Consider the following 25,834-nt stretch of genomic DNA (forward strand, 5'->3'; position numbering starts at 1 on the left):
ATCACAGCTCAGCGTAGCTTTGATTTTCCAGGCTCCAGCGATCCTCCCACCTTAGCCTCCTGAGTAGCTGGCACCACAGGTGGGTGCCACCCTGCCAGGCTAATTTTTTTGTTGTTTTTTTTTTGAGACTGAGTCTCCCTCTGTCACCTAGGCTGGAGTGTAATGGTGCCATCTTGGCTCACTGCAACCTTCGCCTCCCGGGTTCAAACTATTCTGCTGTCTCAGCTTCCTGAGTAGCTGGTATTACAGGTGCCCACCACCACACCACCGGCTAATTTTTATACTTTTAGTAGAGATGGGGTTTCACCATGTTGGCCAGGCTGGTCTTGAACTCCTGACCTCAGGTGATCGCCCGCCTTGGCCTCCCAAAGTGCTGGGATTACAGGCATGAGCCACTGCGCCCAGCCCTGCCTGGCTAATTTTCTATGTTTTGTAGAGACAGGGTTTTGACCTGTTGCCCAGGCTGGTCTCAAACTCCTGAGCTCAAGTGATCTGCCTGCCTCAGCCTCACAAAGTGCTGGGATCACAGGCGTGAGCCACTGTGCCCAGCCCAGACTGTGTCTTTTTTTTTTTTCTTTCTTTCTTTGAGACAGAGTCTCACTGTGTCCCCCAGGCTGGAGTGCAATGGCATGATCTTGGCTCACTGCAACCTCCGCCTCGTGGGTTCAAGCGATTATCCTGCCTCAGCCTCCCAAGTAACTGGGACTACAGGTGCATGCCACCATGCCCAGCTAATTTTTGTATTTTTTAATAGAGACAGGGTTTCACCATGTTGGCCAGGCTGGTCTCAAACTCCTGACCTCAAGTGATCTGCCCGCCTCGGCCTCTCAGAGTGGTGGGATTACAGGAGTGAGCCACCGCACCCAGCCCAGACTGTGTTCTGGAGGACTAAGTGTATACAGGTGATGGATACATGGTGGACACAAAGGTATTCCAAGCAGAAAAATAATAGAAGCAGAGGCAAGAATGTTCACATTATTTTGATGTAGATTTTATAGTCAGTAAATTTGGCCACATCTGCAATTAATTCTGTCCTATAAAATCATCATCCCCTGCAGTATAGTTCAGATTAAAACCTTAACCCTCCCCGTCCCAACACACACACATTTTTAGAGATGGTTTCTCATTATGTTGCCCAGGCTAGACTGGAACTCCTCCGTTCAAGTGATCCTCCCACCTTAGCCTCCTGAGTAGCTGAGACTATAGCTGCATGCCACGGTGCCTGGATTAACCATAGTTTTGAAAACACACTTTTAATCATTCTCAAATGTGTTCCTAACCCTCACATCCTAGATGAGCTAGACCCTTTCTTGACACACACCTCTCAATATTGAGATCATAACATTTAAATGTATATCCGCATTCACTCATTCATTCAAGGGACACTTACTGAGTGCCCATTATGTTCCAGACACTATTCTTGACACTAGTGATACTAGTGATACCACTACTAGAATACACACAACATTTGTAACACAATCATAGACATATATGGAATTTTTTGTGAGGCCATGGAGGCCATGGTTAGGATTGCAGGTTCACGAGCCAGAATGCCTGGGTTAAACCCCAACTCTGCCACCTTCTAGTCCTGGGAACTCAGTAATGTCATTTACTTGGTCTCTTTCTGTATAAAATGAGCATAACAACAGTCTCTAGCTCATGGGCTTGTTGTGAGGATTACATAGTTAATACATGTAAAGTGTGTGGCGTAGTATCTGGCAAATACTCAGTAAGTACTTAATAAATGTTAGCAATTTTATGTTGGCAATCTTTTCTGATAAGTTATTGCTGAATGATTGAGCTTCTTAGGTGGGGCTGTTTTCCATTATAAAATAGAAAGAAATCTGCAGATCGTCTCTGGTAGGGAATAAGTCTTAAAGGGATACAGAGGAATTAACAGCATTTGTTGCCATAACAAAATCATTCCGTGGTCTTGAGCAGGCCTTTAAGAGCCTATAATTTACATTAGTGCTCCCTCCATCTCAGCGGGACAGGCTTTGGCAGAGCTATTTGTGCAAGAACGAAGGTCAAGGGACTCCTTGCATTGAAGGCCTTTCTCAAAATGAAGGATTTGGCTTCTGAGATTAATGTTCGAAGTGAACCCCTGCTATACTTAATTCCCTTTTCTGTGAACTCAGTACATTTTTAAAATTCAGTCAGGGGCCCTCCTATGGTGTGGCATGGAAACCAACGGCCCAGACTCCCTTCTAAACGAGTTCTGAATGGCTCTCCCTCATCCTATGGGCTGTCTACTGCATTCTAGGGGTAGCCCCTGGGCTAAATCCTTTGGATTCAAGAGTGCCCTGGAATAAAACGTCTTAAATTTGCACATATTAGACTTAGTGGGAATTTAATATTAAAATTGAAAACAAAAATATGTTTTAGAAAAAGCTTCTATGGGTGTGGCCACCCTATGGGGAAAGTGGAGGCTTTAGAAACTGTGGGGATGAGAGGTCTCTCTGGTCAAGCTGCACGTTCTGGATTAAAACAGGATTTCTTGGCCGGGCATGGTGGCTCACGCCTGTAATCCCAGCACTTTGGGAGGCCGAGGCGGGTGGGTCACGAGGTCAGGAGTTCAAGACCAGCCTGGCCAACATGGTGAAACCCCATCTCTACTAAAAAATACAAAAATTAGCTGGGCATGGTGGTGCACGTCTGTAATCCCAGCTACTTGGGAAGCTGAGGCAGGAGAATCTCTTGAATCTGGGAGGCAGAGGTTGCAGTGAGCCGAGATTACACCACTGCACTCCAGCCTGGGCGACAGAACAAGACTACCCCAAAAAAAAAAAAAAAGATTTCTTTTCTGAATAATACCTGTTGAGAGAAATAATCACCAGCCACGATAGAAAGCTTAGGTTCAGGCCGGGTGCGGTGGCTCATGCCTGTAATTCTAGCACTTTGGGAAGCCAAGGCAGCCAGATCATTTGAGCCCAGGAGTTTGAAACCAGCCTGGACAACATGATGAGACCCCATCTCTATAGTTTCAGTAGTGTGGAATAGTGAAAAGCAGTAAAAACAAACAAACAAACAAACAAACAAAATAAAACTTGGCTCTGCAACTTACTAGCAATTACTGAGAACCTTACTTTCCTAATCTGATCACTCTTGTTGCCCAGGCTGAAGTGCAATGATGAAATCTTGGCTCACTGCAACCTCCGCCTCCAGGGTTCAAGAGATTCTCCTGTCTCAGGCTCCCGAGTAGCTGGGATTACAGGTGCCCGCCACCATACCTGGCTAATTTTTGTATATTTAGTAGAGACAGGGTTTCACCATGTTGACCAGCCTGGTGTTGAACTTCTGACCTCAGGTGATCCACCTGCCTTGGCCTCCCAAAGTGCTGGGATTACAAAGCATGAGCCACTGCGCCTGGCCCTGCCTTATCCATATTTAACTGTCACAGTTGTGACAATTAAAGGTGATAATAAATCTATCATTGGGAATGCTATGTACATGCTATGCCCATAAGTGGAAATGGTATGCACATGACTGGTTATTTCTTTATTGTGGCTTACCTCTCTTGATGAGGGTGTCTTAGATAGCATTATTTGATCTAAGACAAGCATGGGAAAGATAATTCTTTGTGAGCTTTGGAGGAGGTTTCTTTCCAGATTCAAAAGGAAATACCATTTCTTCAGTAACTTCTATGTGCCAGGGTCCATGCTGAGATTTTAGCTCTCATTTAACTCTTGTAGAAATCCAGAGAGATGGCCAGGCGCAGTGGCTCATGCCTGCAATCCCAGCACTTTGGGAGGCTGAGACCGGTGGATGACCTGAGGTCAGCGGTTCGAAACCAGTCTGGCCAACATGGTGAGACCCTGTCTCTACTAAAAATACAAAACTAGCTAGGCGTGGTGGTGCATGCCTGTAATCCCCGCTACTTGCTAGAATTGCTTGAACCTGGAAGGCTGAGGTTGCAGTGAGCCAAAATCGTGCCACTGTACTCCAGCCTGGGCAACAAGAGTGAGACTCCATCTCAAAAAAAAAAAAAGAAGACTGGGTGCGGTGGCTCACGCCTGTAATCCCAGCACTTTGGGAGGCCGAGGCAGGCGGATCACGAGGTCAGGAGTTTGAGACTAGCCTGACCAACATGGTGAAACCCCATCTCTACTGAAAAAAAAAAAAAAAAATTAGCTGGCTGTGGTGGTGTGTGCCTATAATCCCAACTACTCAGGAGGCTGAGGCAGGAGAATCACTTGAACCTGGGAGGCAGAAGTTGCAGTGAGCCAAGATCGCACCATTGCACTCCAGCCTGGGCAATAGAGTGAGACTCTGTCTCGAAAAAAAGAAAGAAATCCAGAAAGATAGGTGTTATTAATTTATAAATGAAGACACTAAAACTCAAAGTGATTAAGCAATTTGTCCAACATCACATAGCTCAGAGAAAAAATTGAGATTCAAACTCAAATCTATTGGAAACGAATTTTCATGCTGTTTGCACTCACTCCGGAACATTGCCTCATAGGCAGAAGGAAAAGAAGAAAACAGAAAGTAAAAGGCAAGGGTCTGGAAAACTAAAATGCCCCAGGAAAATGGAGTGGGCCTAAGAATTAAAATAATTGTAATAATAATAAAACAGGCGGCAAGGTTAGCCAGAAAAAAGAAATAATGAAAGTTCACATTTGTTTTGCTATAGCCTGCCACTTAGAAAAATCTATTTTATTTTTGTCATGTTCCTGGGGAGGGCAGTGAGAAATAGGAACAAGAATTATACCCATTTCTCCAGTGGATTTGGGGTTCAAAAAAAAAAAAAAAGAAAAGATATACCCACTTCATAGGTGTCAGTGGGCAAAACTGAAGAAGGAGCAGGCAACATCTGAGAAAGGGTAACTGACCCTCTCTGAGATGAGGACTCACTTCCTGAAGTGGAACCTGAGCCTCCTCAAGCAGGAGTTTTCCCTGACTCCACTTCCGGTTCACCTGGAGTCACTGATCTCCACACTTTCAAATTCCTTTTATTTTTATTATTTTATTTATTTATTTATTTGAGTCAAAGTCTCACTCTGTCACCCAGGCTGGAGTGCAGTGGTGCAATCTCGGCTCCCTGCAACCTACACCTCCTGGGTTGAAGCCATTCTCCTGCCTCAGCCTCCGGAGTGGCTGGGATTACAGGTGCCCGCCACTATGCCCGGCCAATTTTTGTATTTTTAGTAGAGATGGGGTTTCACCACGTTGGTCAGGCTCATCTGGAACTCCTGACCTCAGGTAATCTGCCTGCCTTGGCCTCCCAAAGTGCTGGGATTACAGGCATGAGCCACCGTGCCCAGCGAGAATGTCCCCCCTGGAATCCTTCAGCTTGGACAGTCTGTGACGGTGAGCCTTTTTTGAGGCCATAATCCAGATACTTCTGGAAAAGAAAAGAAAACTTCAGGCTAATATGGAGCTGGGTTTTTTAGTTGTCTTAAGGGGGTGGAGCCATTGTTTGTGCCTGGCAGTGTCAACCTTTAGGTCTGGTGAGGGAACTTTGCTGAGAGAGTTCCCACTGCCTGCTGCTCACAGTACATGCTGGCTGGTATTGACAAGGAATGAACATAAATGCAGGAAATGTTGAATTTGTCTGGGTTAAATTTTGCCTCAAGAGAAGATAAAAGATCAGAAGGATTTAAAATGTTCCAGAATTCTTTGCTGGTTTTTTTTTTTTTTTTTTTTTTTGAGACAGAGTCTCGCTCTGTCACCCAGGCTGGAGTACAGTGGCCGAATCTCAGCTCACTGCAAGCTCTGCCTCCCAGGTTTACCCCCTTCTCCTGCCTCAGCCTCCCAAATAGCTGGGACTACAGGCGCCCGCCACCTCGCCCGGCTAGTTTTTTGTATTTTTAGTAGAGACGGGGTTTCACCGTGTCAGCCAGGCTGGTCTCGATCTCCTGACCTCGTGATCCGCCCGTCTCGGCCTCCCAAAGTGCTGGGATTACAGGCTTGAGCCACCATGCCCGGCCTCTTTGCTGGTTTTAAGGAATCATTTTTTCCCAAAGGTGGCAAATGCTGCTTTTAAATTTACGGTTTTCTTGATTCCCCTTCAACCTTTATTTCGCTCTCTTAGGGCTACTACTTTTTTTTTTTTTTTTTTTTGAGACGGAGTCTCGCTCTGTCGCCCAGGCTGGAGTGCAGTGGCCGGATCTCAGCTCACTGCAAGCTCCGCCTCCCGGGTTCACGCCATTCTCTGGCCTCAGCCTCCCGAGTAGCTGGGACTACAGGCGCCCGCCACCTCGCCCGGCTAGTTTTTTGTATTTTTTTAGTAGAGACGGGGTTTCACCGTGTTAGCCAGGATGGTCTCGATCTCCCGACCTCGTGATCCGCCCGTCTCGGCCTCCCAAAGTGCTGGGATTACAGGCTTGAGCCACCGCGCCGGGCCAGGGCTACTACTTTTTAATTAATTTTCACTTAACTTTATAATACTGATGAAATAAAGAAAAATGAGGGTTATTTATATATATTTTATTTTATTTTATTTTATTTTTATTTTATTTTTTTTTGTTGAGACGGAGTCTCGCTCTGTGGCCCAGGCTGGAGTGCAGTGGCCGGATCTCAGCTCACTGCAAGCTCCGCCTCCTGGGTTTACGCCATTCTCCTGCCTCAGCCTCCCAAGTAGCTGGGACTACAGGCGCCCACCACCTCGCCCGGCTAGTTTTTTGTATTTTTTTTTAGTAGAGACGGGGTTTCACCGTGTTAGCCAGGATGGTCTCGATCTCCTGACCTTGTGATCCGCCCGTCTCGGCCTCCCAAAGTGCTGGGATTACAGGCTTGAGTATATATTTTAATAAAATCTAGTTTGATTTTTCAACTTTAAAAAAAAAATTAGAACTGAGAACCAGTCCCGACCTCACCACCCAGTCCTTGGACTTACACTTAACCCGTGTGATTTCAGTGTTTTCATCTGTAAAATGGGGACAAAATAGCTCATAGGATCATTTTATAAGGATCAGATAAGGTAAGAAGGGTGAAAGTGCTCCATAAAGTAGAAAGGGCCTCATTAATGGGATTATGATTTCTTTCTTTCTTTCTTTTTTTTTTTTTTAAGACGGAGTCTCGCTCTGTCACCCAGGCAGGAGTGCAGTGGCCGGATCTCAGCTCACTGCAAGCTCCGCCTCCCGGGTTCACGCCCTTCTCCTGGCTCAGCCTCCCGAGTAGCTGGGACTACAGGCGCCCGCCACCTCGCCCGGCTAGTTTTTTGTATTTTTTAGTAGAGACGGGGTTTCACCGTGTTAGTCAGGATGGTCTTGATCTCCTGACCTCGTGATCCGCCTGTCTCGGCCTCGCAAAGTGCTGGGATTACAGGCTTGAGCCACCGTGCCGGCCATGATTTCTTTCTTTAAATGTGAAGTTAAATGGAGGATAAAGGGTGGAGGCACTGATAACATTTTAGCCTTCAATAATCACTTTTTAATATTTATGAGGAGTTTCAAAATCATTTCCCTCTCTTTCATACTGCTTTTCAAACGGCAAGGGTCATTATTTGTCCGGCCCAGTCTGGGATAAGTAACTCTCCCAGGGTTAGACACCAGGTCAAGTGCTAAAATACAAATGAGAATTAAGCACAGCAGATGGATGATTGCTGGGTCCTGAGTTTCCTTCCTATTAGTGAGCTTCATGGAATGCAGGCAAATTAATCTCCATTTCTCTTGTCAATCTGGTAACTTTTAAGTGAGATGAAATTCAGTTGGCTACCCTTTACAGGGACTTTATTTCCCATTGTATTCAAGACTGTCAGCAATGAATGTAAACTGTTTGTAAAAATCCCATCGTTAGAATCTTCCAGAAACTGAGGCTGGGAGAGATTAAATATCTTGCTCATGGCCTCACAGCTAGTGAGTGGCAGTGCTGGGGCTACAGCCCATGTCTAACTCTGACCACACGCCCCTTCTTCAGAAAAAAGCCATAATGTAAATAAGAATAACAACAATAACGGCAGCTAACACTATGTGCCAGGCACCGTTCTAAGCTCTTTGCATGTGTTAACTCAACCAGCAAAGAACCATTTTTGGAACATTCTTTCACTAAAGTAGCCCGGTATTTTTTTTTCCCCTCAGCTGAATGACACTGCAACCCGAAATCACAACTCTGTTTTAGGTTCCTGGTGGTGCCTGCTTCCTCTTCTCGTTTGTTTAGTCACAGAATTAGATTCCTGTTGGCCCATTCCGCGCCTACAAACAGGCTTAGCGCTCCACTGAAATGCGGGAGGCTCCTTAACTCTTGTATAAACAGGTAAGGCGAAGGGGGTGGGGCGCGGATTGCGGACATCTGGGTTTCTTGGGGATTGGGATGGGGTGGGGGTCCGAGCCAACTCCCCAGAGAGCAGGCAAGGTGAAGCGAGAGCTTGGCTGCTGTTTCTAAATGCAATGTTTTTTTGTTCCCTTTCTAGAAACCCTTCGTAACTCTAGGTCAGAGCGCATTAAAATGAGCCACTTCTGAACGAGCAGCGCCCAGGCCCCAGGCCCTGCTGCGAAGGCCCCAGCAAAGGTCAGGGCCCGGTCCGCGTGACGCTCCTGCCTGCGTGCGGCCAAGCCATGCTCGGCCCCAGGTAAGGACGCCCCGGGAGCTCTCCTCGGGCACGCGGGGGTCGCGGAGATCCCACCTCGTCCAGCGACTTCTTTATGGGGGGAAGAAGGGGAACGGGGCGGTTCCGATCGGCTTGAAATTCAACAGCAGGTTCCTAATTCCTCCAGCGTGGTTCTGGCTGGGTTTCTCCAACAGCCCGAAGGGGGCCGAGCGTCTGGCTGGGACAGATGCCCCCAGGTGGAGCAGGTGCCACTTCTGGGTGTCTAAAAGGCATGTGACTTTTGGGGCGGGGAGAGAAGTCCTTCTGGTCAAGTCCCCCAATTTCTGCCATCAAGGCCGATTTTCTTTGAACCTTCAGCAAAGGTATCTGCGCTCCTAAAAACAAGAGGAATGTGGCACTGGCCTTTAGCCAGGGGAGGCTCAGCGAGCAGGATAAAATTTCAGGGCAGATTTACGGGAAGTTGCCGGTGTTGGGAGTAAAAATCTGGTTTGGTGAGTTTAAGGGAAGGGAGTAGACGAGACACAACCTTGCTACTGTGAGGCGGATGGCCTCGGCAGGGGGCGGGCGGCGGGAGGAGAGAGGGAGGGAACCGGGAAGGGCCCGCAGACCAGACGCTCTGCGCTCCGGTGCGCAGCGCCCCACGCAGCCGGGACCCGGCGCCGCTCTGCGGGTGGAACCGCCGCGCGCTCCCGACCTCGGGAGCTGAGCTCGAGAGAACTTCGCTGCCTTCGGGTCGCCGCTCCCGCTTTCCACTGTGGAATGTGCAGCTTGGGATAAAGAGAAACCAGGGTTTGGGGAGCGGTCCTCCTGGAGACTTTCTCTCCGCAGGTCTCCAAGGTTAAGCAATTCTGACCCACTGGAATTCCCAGAGCCTGGGAGTTAAGCCTAAAACGCTCTGTTGCTTTAAGCGGCGCGGTGGGGAGTCGCTGGACACTCCTTATTTTGGTTTTACATTAAAAAGAAGGCGGACGAGAAGATGTTGTAGGTGACTTCCTAGCTGTGTTAAGTTGCTCCTGGGCTGTGAATGGTGTTAATTTCTGAAGTGGGCGGCTCCAAAAACTTAACAAGGAAAGGTAAGGTGTTTTTTGGTATTCCTTCTAACTATTGTCCCTTAATCTTACATTTGGGTCCCAATTTTTGAAGTATATATTTTTTTCTTTTTCTTCTCTTTTTAGCCCTTATCCCTCATGCTATCACTCACCTTCTGTCTCTTGGTATATTTAGTGGGAAATAAAGTGTTTATAAAAAGGTTTGAAAAGGGTCAGCTTCTGGGAAGGCAGATAATCATTACAGTCAGCCCCATCGTGTTTCCTGTAGTGATGAATCTTTTTCCATAAAAGAAACTGATTTTTTTTTCACTCTTGAAAATACATGATTGGACCGCCCAGAAGCACAGGTGACTTTAGACTCAGATTATTACAGTGAGATTGAGGAAGCGTCCTGGACAGGAGGCATCTCATTTAAGTGTTAACCAGGGCAGAGGGGGGTCTTCCTGCAGTAATTTACCTCTGAAAGTAACACTCGGTGGAGGTGTAGTTGTTTCAAATTAAAAATTCAACCTGTAGAAAAGGGTAGGGCTGACGAATTATGACATCTGACAAATTAGCAGTTGACCGGATATTTAAGAAATCAGATAAAATAAATGGAAGTGGAACTTTTCAAATAAATGACTCATTTTTTAATTAGGTAAAAGTTCAGCCACTCCTGGGTACTGTCCCAAGGCATAAGTGATAGGAAGATACCACCAAGGTCCTTACAGGCCATTACCGATCTGAACTAAAAATCAAACCTTTTTTTTTTTTTTCTGGTGGTATTTTAATGACTCACTGTTTTCTTTAGCAGGAATATAGATTAAAAAATGTATTCTTTCAAAGTTTTAAGGCAAGGTCATACGAATTTCTCAGGGGAGGGAAAGCAAAGGGTTGGCAACCCAACATGAAGGGGCTGCCGAAGTTTTGAGCTCAAAAGGTTGGCAATTAGATCCAGAGCGTTTGAGAATTGCAGGTGCTGATTCTAATGGTCAGCGGCATAACACACAACCTCTAGATAAACCAAAGTACTCAACCTAGAGGATAAGAAGAGATCACTTTGTGGGAGTTTGTGTTGCTAGTCATTTAAATAATGATCTTTGTCAGATTGCTGACTTGAAGTCTTGGAGGGAACTAAAATCAACCCAGTCTGAAAGGAAAACAGAAGGAAAAAAAGGAAGAGATGGTTTGGGTTTTAATATTTTTTTCTGGTCTGCTTTACCCTTCATCTTGTTCTGATATACATACTGTTGGCCTCTTTGACCCAATTATTGCACACTGGAAGAATGGGATCTCAGAAATTTCCCAAGCACCTAGCTTCGTGATTAACTTTCAGTATGTGTCAAATGAAGAAATAAGGCTAGCTCTGCCGTCCTTTACCTGGCTGGGTAGGCCATGCTTAAATTAATTAGATCAAGATATTCTGAATATCAATCAATTATTAAAGATTTATTATCTTCCTCTTGGTTTTTGCATTTACAGAAGTTCGTAGGATTGAGAATTCATCATCATCATTTTTTTTGTACCAATCTCTGTATTTTTAATAGTCAACATGTTTATTTTTGACTCCCCCACTGTGCTGCTTTAAACTAAATTTTGAAAGAATTCTGCCCAAAGCAGTGGTGATACTGAGGATGAAATAAAGACAGAAAGCAAGGGAACTACATGCTTCTGGACACATGTTCTATACACTTGCTCTAACCAGTGTCAAAGACTATTCATATTTTTTTTCCTCACATGATAAGAACATTCATATTAGACTATTTGGTTTACTGTTCTACCTAATGATTTTTTTAAAAGATTGGGTTAAAGTAGGCGAAATTATATTCTTACAAAAGGATTTAATTTGCTTTTCAAATTCTGCTCTGAAGCTCAAGATTAAATCATGTCCCAAATGACTGAGCTTTCATTGCTATAGAAAAGCATTTGGCTATTTCAGTAAGTTTCCACCTCCACATCTTAAGTCTCCTGATTTATCAGAAAAGGTCAGGGGAGTGGATACAAGGATGAAGGTGGGAGATTTTCTTAACATTGGACCCAGGCGCAAGGAAAACTGTGATTAGGTTATCCCAGAAGATACATTATTCTGGGGAAAAATAACTTACTCTGAAGAGGGTTTAAGTTTGGGATTCATGAGACTTAGGAGAAAGGGTATGTTTAGAATGAAGGTAGAATTTGGGTGCCAAACTTTTATGAAGTTACAATGAAGACATTAAATGCAGCTTTAAGTGCTTGTCACAGTGATTCCAAGCTAAAGGTTATGTTGCAGTGTTTCAGCTACTGGCCTGATTAGGAGATATATTTTCTTTCCCTCTTGGGAACAGTCTCTGTGTCTTAATGATGATGCTGATTTTCTGGTTTAATATCATAAAAGGTGTGTGTTAGTCCCAACATTACTGCTCCAAGTAATGGCTTCAAAGAGCAGCCGGATAAATATTTTCAATAACAGCAATGCAGAGATGACTTGGGTTTCAAGATAGGAGGCCTTTGGAGCCTCCAGAGAACTGTCGTAGAAGTGATCAGTAACTAATTGCTCAGTTGCCACCTCAAGTTGTTGTTTCCATCTTATGCTGGAGAGATTCAGGAAAATGGCACCCTGCCATTTTTTGTGTGTGGTCCTGAATCATCCTGTCAGTAAAACTCCTGAGATCGTCTGAGCTGGAGTTCTGATTGTTTCTGTTTCTCTCATAGTTGCTTCCCCATCTATTCTGTCAGCGTCTGTATCAGGGGAGAGGCAGTGGGGAGGGCGATCTCCTCCGCTTGAAGTCAATGACCACCTTCTTTTAAGGATCTCGTATGTTTTGCTCTGAAAAAGGTGTGGGGGAGGAAAACTTTCATTTTCCAGTGAAAGTAGAAAGGGAGAGAATGTCTAGAGGAATAAATGGCCAAGAAACAGGTAAGTTCTGAATGTGGTCCTAGTGTGGAATTTACCAGACAGCTCACATGGAGATTACCAATGCCCTCAAAGGATTGCAGGTAAACTAGCAACTGTGAGAAGTAGAAGCTCCTCCTCCGTTTTGTAATTCAAATGTTCCTAGTGTACTGCAATAGACACTAGTTTGAATGAATTCAAGATCTCATCTCTTGGTACAACCAAAAGTAAACTGATTACAAAAGGCACAAACCCTTCAACCATACTCCCACTCTCTGCCTTTCCTCTATTTCTGTGTGGTTTAAGGACACCCGAAAAAAAAAAAAAAAGAATTGCAGCTCGATTTAAGTAACTTACATATTTAATAGAAGTCTTTTTTTGTCATTGTGAATCTTCCATTTTTGTCATCATAGGAACTGAGTTTATGTAAAAAACGATTTGTAGGTGTGTCTAGATGCATATGGTTTATGTGTTTGTAAAATAAAATACATAAATAAGCTGATCACATAGAAGTGATTGTGACTATAGTAGCTCTTTTGGTACACCCTATCAAAGCTTTTAGAGTGGAGTCATTTTAGAAGTCAAAAGCACAATCTCTGCTTTTCTGAAGGCCGTTTCAGGGAGATGACATCAAGAGAAAACAGAGTGCTAGTGTAACCCTGAAAACCCTTTGTGTTTTAGGAAAATATCAATGTTATAGTCTCAGGAGATTTCTGGTTCTGAAAAATGTATGCTTTATTTATAGATTACACTCAACCACATTAATCAAGAAAAGAATATCCAGTCTCCCCAAATCACGATATTTGTCTTTGGGGATACTATATGTTTGTGGTTCTCACGAACATGGTGGCCCTGCACAGAGACCATAGTGGGTTCCTGGTGGGTGTACGTTGAATGAAAGGGGAGTTGCTGACAGCTTTGGCCTCCTGACTGTGCCTTGCATCGACGAATTGTCAGTTTTGCCTTGAGTACTCACCAACTGGGGTGGAAGACAACCTGTTCCCAGACGCTATGGATAATCCACATGTGGGTGAGCAAGAGTTAAGTATATGTACCAGTGGGCAGTGAGTGAGTGTACAATGAATGCAGGGCATTGTGCAGCTGAAACAGGAACAGGATGCCTGTACCTGACCAAGGAAATGCCAGCGTATTAAAATTATAATAAAAAGTATCTACCTTTCAGAGCACCGAGACCTGGCTCAATCATGTTTGTAAAGCATTTCACGTGCCCCAAGAAAAAGAAAAAGTATAGAAGTACAGAATGGACAGGGTTTTTTCAGGTATTATTTCTCTTAGATCAATTTAATTCCTATTCTGAAAATGTGTATTTGAACCTTGTAAGCACAGGTAAATCATTCATGTTTCAAAAACTAGGGTTCCACGTTGGTGAAGATAATAGCACTGTGATTTTTGAAAAGATGGCTTAGGCTGGGGACGGTGGCTCATGTCTGTAATCCCAGCACTTTGGGAGGGCAAGGTGGGTAGATCACAAGGTCAGGAGTTCAACACCAGCCCGTCCAATAGGGTGAAACCCTGTCTCTACTAAAAATACAAAAATTAGCCGGGCATAGTGGCAGGTACCTGTAGTCCCAGCTACTTGGGAGGCTGAGGCAGGAGAACTGCTTGAACCTGGGAGGCGGAGGTTGCAGTGAGCCGAGATTGTGCCACTGCACTCCAGCCTGGGCAACGAGAGTGAGACTCCGTCTAAAAAAAAAAAAAAAAGAAAAGAAAAGGTGGCTTAAATAATATTTCTTTTTGTGTGTTGTCATTTAGTTTTAAAAATAATAACGTGGTTCTCGGTACACCAAGCCCTTGCCAAGATTAGGCCCATCTTCCCAGTAGCCTTCTCAAGACAAAGTTGCCTTTGTGTAACTACAACTGGGAGGGTTTGGTGGCATAGAAAACTCAATGGGGCACTGCAACTTTTTATTAACAGAAAATGCAATGGCCTAATGTTTTTGTGGTTTTCTGTTTTTGTTTTATGTTCTACCAGTTCATATCTCTGATCTATTCTCCATGAGGATGATCTTACTGTTTTAGACTTGTCCAGGGAAGAGTGAGGTGGTTGTGGCTTAACCTTAGAATTTTGTTAGATTGTAAAGGACTGCAGCATGCTGGCATGGAGGAGAGCTCAGCTCTGCGGGCTAGTTTGTTATCAGGGAAATCAGCAAAGTTTGGTCACATGGAGAGAAAAAAAAGGGATTTAGCTAAAGATGCAGATTTTGGGGAAAGGATGGCTATTCATACTAAATTCACACTCCATAGCAGAGTGACTAGGAGCATAGACTGCCTTGGTTCCAATCTTAGTTCTGCCACTTACACGCGACTTTAGGCAGGCTAACTAAAAAAGAAAACCTCGTGACTCAGTTTCCCCAACTGTAAAATGCCTACCTCACAGGGTTATTATAAGGATTAAATAAATTAATCTGGGCCAGGCTTGGTCACTCACACCCATAATCCCAGCACTTTTGGAGACCAAGGCCTGTGGATCACTTGAGCCCAGGAGTTTGAGAACAACCTGGGCAACATGGCAAAACCCCATCTCTACAAAAAATACAAAAATTATCCAGGCGTGGTGGTGCGTGCCTGTAATCCCAGCTACCCAGGAGGTTGAGGTGGGAGGATCCCTTGAGACCGGAAGTTGGAGGTAACAGTGAGCCAAGATTGCGTCACTGCACTCCAGCCTGGGCGACAGAGCAAGACTCCATCTAAAAACAAACAAACAAACAAGCAAACAACTTTATACCTCTTTTTCTGCTCTTTAATATCCTTTAAAAGGCTGAGAGGCTTTTCCTATGGCAGCAGCTGGGCTGAGAGGAGCGTGGCTGTCTCCTCTCTCCGCCATGGCGTGTGCTCGCCCACTGATACCGGTGTACTCCGAAAAGGGGGAGTCATCTGGCAAAAATGTCACTTTGCCTGCTGTATTCAAGGCTCCTATTCGACCAGATATTGTGAACTTTGTTCACACCAACTTGCGCAAAAACAACAGCCCTACACTGTCAGTGAATTCGCAGGTCATCAGACCGGTGCTGAGTCTTGGGGTACTGGCAGAGCTGTGGCTCAAATTCCCACAGTTGGAGGTGGTGGGACTCACCGCTCTGGCCGGGGTGCTTTTGGAAACATGTGTCGTGGAGGCCGAATGTTTGCAGCAACCAAAACCTGGCGCTGCTGGCATCGTAGAGGGAACACAACCCAAAAACGATATGCCGTCTGTTCTGCCCTGGCTGCCTCAGCCCTGCCAGCACTGGTCATGTCTAAAGGTCACCGTGTTGAGGAAGTTCCTGAACTTCCTTTGGTAGTTGAAGATAAAGTTGAAGGCTACAAGAAAACCAAGGAAGTTGTTTTGCTTCTTAAGAAACTTAAAGCCTGGAATGATATCAAAAAGGTCTATGCCTCTCAGGGAATGAGAGCTGGCAAAGGCAAAATGAGAAACTGTTGCCGTATCAGCGCAGGGGGCCGGGCATCATCTATAATGAGGATAATGGTATCATCACGGCCTTCAGAAACATCCCTGGAATTACTCTGCTTAATGTAAGCAAACTGAACATTTTGAAGCTTGCTCCTGGTGGGCATGTGGGACGTTTCTGCATTTGGACTGAAAGTGCTTTCCGGAAGTTAGATGAATTTTATGGCACTTGGCGTAAAGCCGCTTCCCTCAAGAGTAACTACAATCTTCCCATGCACAAGATGATTAATACAGATCTTAGCAGAATCTTGAAAAGCCCAGAGATCCAAAGAGTCCTTGGAGCACCACGCAAGAAGATTCATCGCAGAGTCCTAAAGAAGAACCCACTGAAAAACCTGAGAATCATGTTGAAGCTAAACCCATGTGCAAAGACCATGCGCCGGAATACCATTCTTCGCCAGGCCAGGAATCCCAAGCTCTGGGTGGATAAGGCAGCTGCTGCAGCAGCAGCACTAGAAGCCAAATCAGATGAGAAGGTGGCAGTTGCAGGCAAAAGAAGCCTGTGGTGGGTTAGGGTTAGGGAAAAGAAAGGAAAGAAGGCTGCTGTTGGTGTGAAGAAGCAGAAGAAGCCTCTAGTGGGAAAAAAGGCAGCAGCTACCAAGACACCAGCCCCTGAAAAGAAGCCTGCAGAAAAGAAACCTACTCCAGAGGAAAAGCAACCTGCTGCATAAACTCTTACATTTGATTATTCCATAAAGGTCAAATTATTTTGGACAGCTTCTTTTGAATAAAGACCTGATCATACAGGCAGTGAGGAGGGAAAAAAAAAAAAAAAGTCTGAGAGTTGCCAATAAGTGATGATGAGGAGGAAAAAAGTGCATTGTTTCATAATTAGAAAAAACTTATTAGGTCATTATTAGAAGGAAAAAAGTACGTTTTCTCAAAATTAGGGAGAGTGAAGAGCTGAGTGTGGTGGTTCATGCCTGTGATCCCAGCTACTTGGGAGGCTGAGGCAGGAACATCGATGGTTGACAGGAGCTCAAGGCTTTTAGTATGTTATGATTGCCCCTGTGACTAGCCACTGCACTCCAGCCTGGATAACATAGTGAGATCTCACCTCTAAAAATTACGGAGAGTCAGCCAAGAAATCCAAGAGTGAAAGGGCAGTATCAGGTGAATATCAATGAGTCACAGCAGTGTGGCTTTTCTGGTGGGCTGACGGCGTACTCTTAGTTAAGGAAAAGATGAGGAAGAACAGGTGGATGAAGAACTATTGGAAGAATTGCCTCTAGTGAAATCCTATTTGCAGAGCAAAGAGAAATCCAATAACAAGTTAGCCCTTCCCATTTGGTGCAAACAGTAGTTTGGCTCAGGGACCTCCTTTGCTTTTTGCTCCACATTGTGGGCTCCAGGATCTACCTCAAGGTATTTGCCAGTGAGTAAACAGAAACTGCCAGCTCATGTGATACGGACAAGCCCAGTGTGAAACCTAGGAGTCACTTCTCTGGTGGGAACTGCAGGAGGCACACAGACCCTGAAATTAAATGGTAACACCCATGTTCTCATACACTCTAGTCATGTATGAAAGGTCTTGCCTTTTCTCCATTAGCTAGAGCTAGTGTCAGAAGGGTGGATGCGTCTGCAGAATCTGCTTATCTGCTCCCCTGCTTCCACCTTTGTCCTCACTGCTCTCCCTGCACACTCCTTTCTTGACCTAGTATCCAGAGTGACTTTGTTTTTTTTGAGACGGAGTCTCACTCTGTCACCCAGGCTGGAGTGCAGTGGCATGATCTCAGCTTACTCCAACCTCTGCCTTCCGGGCTCTAGTGATTCCCCTGCCTCAGCCTCCTGAGTAGCTAGGATTACAGATGTGCACCACCACGCCTGGCTAATTTTTGTATTTTTAGTAGAGATGGAGTTTCACCATGTTGGCCAGGCTGGTCTCGAACTCCTGGCCTCAAGAGATCTGCCTACCTTGGCCGCCCACAGTGCCGGGATTGCAGGCGTGAGCCACTGCACCTGGCCAGAGTGACTCTTTTAAAACAGAAGTCAGATCGTATCAGTCCCCTGCTGAAAACTTTCTAGAGCCTTTCTATCTCACTCAAAAGCCAGTGAGTGACTTTATTTCTAAGCCCCATCACCTCTTTAACCTCACCTGCTACCACACACATCCTTACTCCCTCTGCTTTAACCACACTCATTTTCTTGATGGGGTGTGCCCAACACATTCATACCACAGGGCCTTTGCACTGGCTTCCCCTGATGCCTGAACCATCATCTCCAGACATATCCATGCTTCACTCCTTCGCCTCCTTCAAGTCTTTGCTCTGCCTCTTCCTAGTTAAAACAGCAATTCCTCCTTCCTGCCCGCATCCTCCGTGTGGCTACCCTGCTCTTTCTCTGGTATTTATCACTTTGTAGCATGCTATGTAATTGTATGACCTATTGTCTGTCTCTCCCTGACTAGAATGTCTACTTCATTCATTGATATATCCAAAGCACATTAGAGGAGCATCTGCCACAGAGTAGGTGCTCCATAAATATTTGTTGAATAAATGAATAAGACACACAGGCTTTTACACATTTCAAGCGTGACCGAAAGCGTTTTACTCGAAATACAACCACGAACATACCTTTCTGAATGAGCATGGGTTTTCTCCCAGACCTCTTCTAGGAGGCTGCCATGTTTTCTGTGGTTTATTTTCTCTGCCACCACAAGTCCTTGATGGAGGCTGATGACTAAGTAACGTGCAAGGCAGGGCCAAATGTGGGGATGTTGCAATCATTTCAGCACTTCCCCATTTCAGAGCTTCCCTGTTTCCAAATCAAAGCCTCCTCTTTGGCAATCTTTTTGTGATTTACATCTAAATGTATAGCTCTCTGTTTTGAACCTGTTTTGTGAATTGCATGCCCTACAGATACTTGACTGACTTATGTTACTATATTGTTTATCACCTTTTCTATTGTCATTTAATTATAATTAATGATTGTTCTGAGAGTAACTGTCAAGACAAATTGTCTTAAATACCTCTTTTCACCTTTGAGGTTTTCACAAGTGTCAATTGCTGCTACAGGATTCCATTTAGATTGTTCTTGGTTGTAGAGCTCAATTAGGTATTTTTGTCTTAACCTGGCATGAAATGGAAGTGCTAGAGTCATTGTTTGAGTCTTTAATTTTTCCTCACAACCTTTATACAAATACTTGATCTTGCCTTTTACCAAATGGCAAAACAATTCTCTGATCTGTCATGTTTGTTTGCTAGCCCTGGCTTCGTTCTCTCCTTTGGACAATTATCTAGGTTTGGCAAAATTGCTTTTCTTGGCCTTGGGAGGCACAGTTTCCCTCTCTGTGTTCATTTGCCTTGTTTAGATCCATAATTCACTGAAAAGGGCTTCCTCAGTTGCTGGTAGACTCCTGTGGCTACTAGGCTTGGGGACCCTACAAACCATCTTGAAGGTAGTACAGACTCCAGGAAGGTTCTTTGCAGTAAAAAAAAGGCAATAGTACATAAAGTCTGCTGAGAGTAGATGAAGAGCCTGGATGTAGTTATTTATGACTGTTGTCAATCATGGTTTGTGGCTGATTTAGAATTATTTGGATTTTTTTTTTCCTTCTAAATTGATTTGGAAGACATCATCACAATTTGTTGAGGAGTGCAAAAAATACACACACAAATTATACGGCTAATAAACAAAGAGCTAATGTTCAAAGTTATTTCTGCAAATCATCTTATTTCTTATCACATGTACTGAATGAGACATTAGAAATGAATGGGGGGCCAGGCACAGTGGCTCACGCCTGTAATCCCAGCACTTTGGGAGACCGAGGTGGGTGGATTACTTGAGCCCAGGAGTTAAAAACCAGCCTGGGCAATTTGGTGAAACCCCTTCTCTATTAAAAAAATTTTTTTAAAAGAAAAGAAAAAATGAATAGCATATAAATGTTAAATTAGACTTGTCTTTGTTAATATACTATGTAGAGGCAGCTGGTGGTAATTATTTACCAAAATATAGAACCAGTAAATATGAATTAAATGACTTAAACTAGACACATTGAAAGGACTTATTTTCTTGCCTAAATATAGACTTTTTCTTTTGAGATGGAGTCTTGCTCATATTGCCCAGGCTGGAGTGCAGTGGCACAATCTCGGCTCACTGCAACCTCCGCCTCCCGGGTTCAAGCCATTCTCCTGCCTCAGCCTCCCGACTAGCTGGGATTACAGGCGCCTGCCACCACACTTGGCTAATTTTTGTATTTTCAGTAGAGATGGGTTTCACCATGTTGGCCAGGCTGGTCTTGAACTCCCAACCTTGTGATCCACCTGCCTTGACCTCCTAAAGTGCTAGGATTACAGGCGTGAGCCACTGTGCCCAGCCCAGAATTTTTTTTTTTTTTTTTTTTTTTTTTTTTGAGATGGAGTCTCACCGTCACCAAGGTTGGAGTGCAATGGCACGATCTCAGATCACTGCAATCTCCGCCTCCCAGGTTCAAGTGATTCTCTTGCCTCAGCCTCCCGAGTAGCTGCAACTACTCGTGCCACCACACCTGGCTAATTTTTGTATTTTTAATAGAGACGGGGTTTCACTGTGTTGGCCAGTCTGTTCTCAAACTCCTGACCTGGTGATCCGCCCGCCTCAGCCTCCCAAAGTGCTGAGATTACAGGTGTGAGCCACTGTACCTGGCCCAGAGCTTTTCTTTTCTTTTGACACTGAATCTCGCTCTGTCACCCAGGCTGGGGTGCAATGGCGTGATCTCAGCTCACTGCAACCTCCGCCTCTCAGGTTCAAGCAATTCTCCTGCCTCAGCCTCCCGAGTAGCTGGATTACAGGCATGCACCACCAGGCCTGGCAAATTTGTATATTTTTGGTAGAGATGGGGTTTCACCGTGTTGGCCAGGCTGGACTCAAACTCCTGACCTCAAGTGATCCGCCACCTCGGCCTCCCAAAATGTTGGGATTACAGGCATGAGCCACTGTGCTTGGCCTAGATACAGGCTTAACTGCTGTTTGAGCAGCTGCTGTGTGCTGGACACTGGATACTAAGTACTCAGTGGTGAATAAAGATTCTACATCCTCTGGGACTTTCTTTGTGGGTTGGAGGTGAGATTTAGTGCTCTGAAGGAACCAGGAACCTGCAGGTACTGCACAATAGTGGGTGGGAATCCCATAAGTGAGGTCATCAGAGAAGGCTCCTCCAGGGAGGTGGGGCTGAAGTTATTTGATGAGCAGGGAGATGTCCATCTTTGCTAGATGGAGTAGCGTTCATGAAGGTCCTAAGGCTGGGAACGCTTGGCATGTTGAGGGACTTAAAGAAGGCCGACCTTGCAACAGTACAAGGTGCCCAGCAAGGAGGAGATGGGCACAAGGTAGGGTTATGGGGATTACCAAGACTCAGAGCATGTGGGTCACTAAACATCATGGAAAAGAGTTTGCATTTTGTTAATCCAGGCCTAAGAGAAAGCCATTAAAGACGGCTTCTTAAAAGATAACCCTGACCCAGGCTGGAGCGCAATGGTGTGATCATGACTCACTGCAGTCTTAAACTCTTGGGCTCCAGTGATCCTCCTGCCTCAGCCTCCCAAGTAGCTGGGACTACAGGCACGTGATCACACTAAGCTAATTCTTTGATTTTTTTGTAGAGACAGGGTCTCACCATTTTGCCCAGGCTGGTCTTGAATTTCTGGGCTCAGGCAATGCATCCATCTTGGCCTCCCCGAATGTTGATATTACAGGTGTGAGCCACTGTGCCTGACCAGGAGTTGATTTTTGGGAGTGGCATTGATGGTGGGGAGAGCCAGTGGCCTGCATGGGATTTCTTCTGTGTATCTACCTGCCTCTTTTATGACCTGAGTCTGAGGCTGGCAGTGGCCAGCAGAAATTGCAAGATGTCGTGATGGCCTGGAGGGAGGACTCAGGATGAGGGGTTCTGATCTGTGTTGCTGGCTGTGATGGCAGAGACTGGGGGAGAACAAGTTTGAAGCAGGTAGAGGAGATCAGGAGCTCAATTTTGGGTGTGTTTACTGAGGTTCAAACATCCCAAGGAGATGCTGGAAGTTTCCCCTTTTTTTTTTTTGAGACGGAGTCTCACTCTATTGCCTAGGCTGGAGTGCAGTGGCTCGATCTCGGCTCACTGCAGCCTCTACCTCCCAGGTTCAAGCAGTTTTCCTGCCTCAGCCTCCCGAGTAGCTGGGATTACAGGCACGTGCCACCATGCCTGGCTAATTTTTGTATTTTCGTAGAGACAGGGTTTCACCATGTTGGTCAGGCTGGTCTCGAACTCCTGACCTCGTGATCTGCCCACCTCAGCCTCCCAAAGTGCTGGGATTACAGGCGTGAGCCACCGCGCCCGGCTGGAAGTTTCCCCTCTTATATCCAGTGCCTCTAGCAAAAGCAGGAGACACCTCTAGTGCCTATCATTCATTTTTAGAAAAACCATTATTTTATTTTATTTTTAGAGACAAGGTGCCACTCTGTCACCAGACTGGAGTGCAGTGGCATGATCATAGCTCACTGTAACATCTTGGGCTCAAGCAATCAATCTTCCTGCCTCAGCCTCCTGGGTAACTGGGAGTACAGGCACATCACCTTACCTGGCTGCCTAGCATTTTTTCTTTTTTCTTTTCTTTTTTTTTGAGGGTCTTGCTCTGTTGCCTAGGCTGGAGTGCGGTGGCACAATCATGGCTCTCTGCAGCCTCGACCTCCCTGGGCTCAGGTGATCCTCCTACCTCAGCCTCACAAGTAGCTGGGATTACAGGTGTGCATCACCATGCTTGGCTAATTTTTTGTATTTTTTGTAGAGACAGGGTTTCACAATGTAGCCCAGGGCCTGGTCTCAAACTCCTGGGCTCAAGCAATCAGCTTGCCTCAGCCTCCCAAAGTGCTGGGATTACGGGTGTTAACCACCATGCCTGGCCCTTCACATTCTTTTAGACAACTATTTTGTATTTCAGTGTTTCTCTTTATGTCCACATTGGCAAATATAAAGTGTGTGATCTTTACTTACATACCACAAATGACAAAATAATGCTAATTGAGTATCTAGGGTGTAAAGGAAACTGTAATGGGGAAATGGGGTTGGGGGCAAACATTAAAAAAAAGACCTAAGTATAGTTTCAGTCATCAAACTTATAATTCAAATTAATCATATATATTTACTAAAATTTTAACATTTATATTATATATTTAATATGCAATCACATTTATATATATATATATATATTTTTTTTGTTTGTTTGTTTTGTTTTTTGAGACGGAGTCTGGCTCTGTTGCCCAAGCTGGAGTGCAGCGGCTGGATCTCGGCTCACTGCAAGCTCCACCTCCTGGGTTCACGCCATTCTCCTGCCTCAGCCTCCCGAGTAGCTGGGACTACAGGCGCCGGCCACTTCACCCGGCAAGTTTTTTTGTATTTCTTAGTAGAGACGGGGTTTCACCGTGTTAGCCAGGATGGTCTCGATCTCCTGACCTCGTGATCCGCCCGTCTCGGCCTCCCAAAGTGCTGGGATTACAGGCTTGAGCCACCGCGCCCGGCCTAATATAAATATATTTAAAGTACATGTATATATTTATATATAATTAACACTAAATGTATTTAATATATTTAGCATGTATATGTACAATTTATAATATTAAATGCCATATTTGTTTATTTATTTATTTTGAGGCAGAGTCTCACTCTGTCACCACGCTGGAGTGCAGTGGTGTAATCTTGACTCACTGCAACCTCTGCCTCCAGGGTTCAAGTGATTCTCCTGCCTCAGCCTCCTGAGTAGCTGGGACCACAGGCATGCACCACCATGCCCAGCTAATTTTTTTGTATTTTTAGTAGAGAGGGGGTTTCACCATGTTGGACAGGATGGTCTTGATCTCCTGACCTTGTGATCAGCCTGCCTCGGCCTCCTAAAGTGTTGGGATTACAAGTGTGAGCCACTGTGCCTGGCCTTAAATGCTATATATGTTTAATAGTGAAAACAAAAATTTGTGTGAACAGAGATTCATCCCACATAACAAATAAGAGAAAGATAAAGGAAAAGGTAAGATGAGGCTGGGCATGGTGGCTCACACCTGTAATCCCAGCACTTTGGGAGGCCGAGGCGGGTGGATCACTTGAGGTCAGGAGTTTGAGACCAGCCTGGCTAACATAGTGAAACCCTGTCTCTACTAAAAACACAAAAATTAGCCCGCGGCGGCGGCAGGTGCCTATAATCACAGCTACCTGGGAGGCTGAGGCAGGAGAATCGCTTGAACCCCGGAGGCAGAGGTGGCAGTGAGCTGAGATCGTGCCACTGCACTCCAGCCTGGGCGACAGAGCGAGACTCTGTCTCAAAAAAAAAAGAAAATATAAGATGAAACAGTGGATTTCCTTGTGAGTTATAATCACTGACAGACATGCAAATTCATGCTGTAAATATTGACACTATAAAAATGGATCCATTAGAACACATAAATGTATTTCTTGTCTGCTTCTTACGTAACTTTTGTAAGCTTTGTAAAAAGGGTCTGCTGTGTTTCTTCTGCATATTATGTGGGTGGAAATTAGAAAGCTGATACAGGCACGTTTTAAACCACATAATGAAAGGCTGATTTGTATCTCTAGCAAACTGAGTTTTTGAGTTTCTAGTACCTAAAGCGAGCCGGGGATATAAGGGTGAGCACCACACAGGGCTTTTGGAGCTTATAGTGGTGGAAGCTTTATCTGTTTGTTTTTAGCACCACACTGCAACCTCCCAAGCAGAGATTATTCTAAAAAAATGATTGCGCATATACTTGCAAACTCATAGGAATAAAATGGTCTCAAGCAATGACCAAAGAAGTGATGTTTTAAAAAGTCATAAAGCATTAGAATTGGATGGAGTTAGAAGAGGCTATGATGGATAATGTTTTGCAACCATGGCTATAGAAACTGTCAGTGGCTGTAGCATTTTATTCTCCAATGTCGTGTCAACACCGGTGGAACCCATGAGGTGTAATTGTTTTTATTATTGCTTAATTGAGCCACAGATGCTGTGGTTATTTGTTTTGCCTAAGATGGTTCAGTTTCCAAAAGGATATGAAGCGCCTGAAGTTTTCACAATTAATTAGTTAATTAATTTTGAGACAGAGTCTCACTCTTTTTTTTGCCCAGGCGGGAGTGCAGTGGTGTGGTCTCAGCTCACTGCAATCTCTGTCTGCTGGGTTCAAGCGATTTTCATTCCTCAGCCTCCCAAGTAGCTGGGATTACAGGCATGCACTATTATGCCCAGCTAATTTTTGTATTTTTAGTAGAGATGGGGTTTCACCATGTTAGCCAGGCTGGTCTTGAACTCCTGACCTCAGGTGATCCACCTGCTTTGGCCTCCCAAAGTGCTGGAATTATAGGTGTGAGCCACCATATCTGGCTGAATTCTGTTGTTAATAAGAAAGCAACTTTGGTGAGGAGCTGTATAAGGTGCACCTGGAACAGTCATGTAGCGAAAGAGGCTTTGTGTGGATAATGACTTTTTTTTTTTTTTTTGAGTCAGGGTCTCACTCTGTCATCCAGGCTGGAGTGCAGTAGAGTGATCTCAGCTCACTGCAGCCTTGACCTCCTGGGTTCAAGAGATTCTCCCACCTCGGCCTCCTAAGTAGCTGGGACCACAGGTGCATGCCACCATGCCTGCCTAATTTTTTTTGTATATTTTGTAGAGACAAGGTTTCACCATGTTGCCCAGGCTGGTCTTGAACTCTTGAGCTCAAGTAAGCCACCACGCCTACCCAGCTATGACTAACATTTATTGAGCACCCACTGTATGCCATGCATGGTTTCTTATTTTTATTTTTTTTGAGACAGGGTTTTGCTCTGTTGCCCAGACCGGAGTGCAGTGGTGTGATCATAGCTCACTGCAGCCTCAACCTCCTGTGTTCAAGTGATCCTCTTGCCTCAGCTTCCCAAAGTGCTGGGATTTCAAGTGTGAGTCACTGTACCTGGCCATGATTTTATTTAACCAACAAAACCACCCGTGAGAAGTAGGTTTTACAATTATCCTCATTTGACAGGTGTAGAAATGAGGCACTATCTAATA

General features: G+C 45.0%; 1 protein-coding gene and 1 pseudogene across 4 annotated transcripts in view; both read left to right on the top strand.

Annotated features, from left to right (window-relative positions):
• The first annotated feature begins 8,088 nt into the window (after window positions 1-8,088).
• The window catches only part of LOC105487721 (RNA binding motif protein 47), a 208,638-nt gene continuing 190,892 nt past the window's right edge, over window positions 8,089-25,834 (top strand). The window contains exons 1-2 of one of the 4 annotated variants that reach the window (XM_011751309.3): window positions 8,089-8,196; window positions 8,354-8,512. The gene's annotated coding sequence lies outside the window, so the exon portion shown is untranslated. Of the gene's footprint in view, window positions 8,197-8,353; window positions 8,513-9,127; window positions 9,565-25,834 lie in introns of those variants that run through there. The other 3 variants (XM_071093700.1, XM_011751315.3, XM_011751308.3) reach the window with 3 other exon arrangements.
• LOC139362432 (large ribosomal subunit protein uL4 pseudogene) lies at window positions 14,112-20,189 on the top strand (annotated as a pseudogene).

The sequence above is a fragment of the Macaca nemestrina genome, chromosome 3 (genome assembly GCF_043159975.1).
Source record: "Macaca nemestrina isolate mMacNem1 chromosome 3, mMacNem.hap1, whole genome shotgun sequence".
Taxonomy (NCBI): Eukaryota; Metazoa; Chordata; class Mammalia; order Primates; family Cercopithecidae; genus Macaca; species Macaca nemestrina.